Raw genomic sequence first — 592 nt, forward strand, 5'->3', positions numbered from 1 at the left:
GTGCTATAGAAATTCAAAGGCAAGGGAAGTCACTTCTGTTGTGGGGCCCTGGGAGGAGCCTCCAGGCCGGAAAGGGTTAAGGTGGAGGTCTCTGATAGGGGCAGCGTCCACAGTGGACTGGCTGCAAAAGGCCGTGCTCAGCATTCAGACAGCATCACACACTCTGCTTTTCTCTACCAGGGAGGCAGGTGGGGAAGGATAGCGATGGGAAGGCAGGCAGAGCTCAGAATGTGGAAGGGGATCCAGTAAGGCTTGGAAGTTTGCACCTGATCTGGTGGGTGGTGAGGAGCCCTTGAAGGGGCTAGGAGGCGAGGAGCACTCAGCTGTGTTCTTACACTGATCTGCCACTGGGGTTAGAGACAAACGTGGTGGGAATGGAAAGCCACGCACAGTCACTAGCGCCCTTGGGGGGAGAATGGATGTGGCTGGTGAGAGAACAGGGGGGCCCAGGGAGAGTCCGGCACCAACCTGTGGGGGGAGCCCAGTGGGTGTGAGCACCCCCACTTTAGAGATGAAGTGATGGAGACATTCAGATGTTTAACCCCTTGTTCAAGATTCCATACTTGATAAATGGCAGATCAAACTCCCAACA

This window comes from Pan troglodytes, chromosome 23 (assembly GCF_028858775.2).
Source record: "Pan troglodytes isolate AG18354 chromosome 23, NHGRI_mPanTro3-v2.0_pri, whole genome shotgun sequence".
Classification (NCBI taxonomy): Eukaryota; Metazoa; Chordata; class Mammalia; order Primates; family Hominidae; genus Pan; species Pan troglodytes.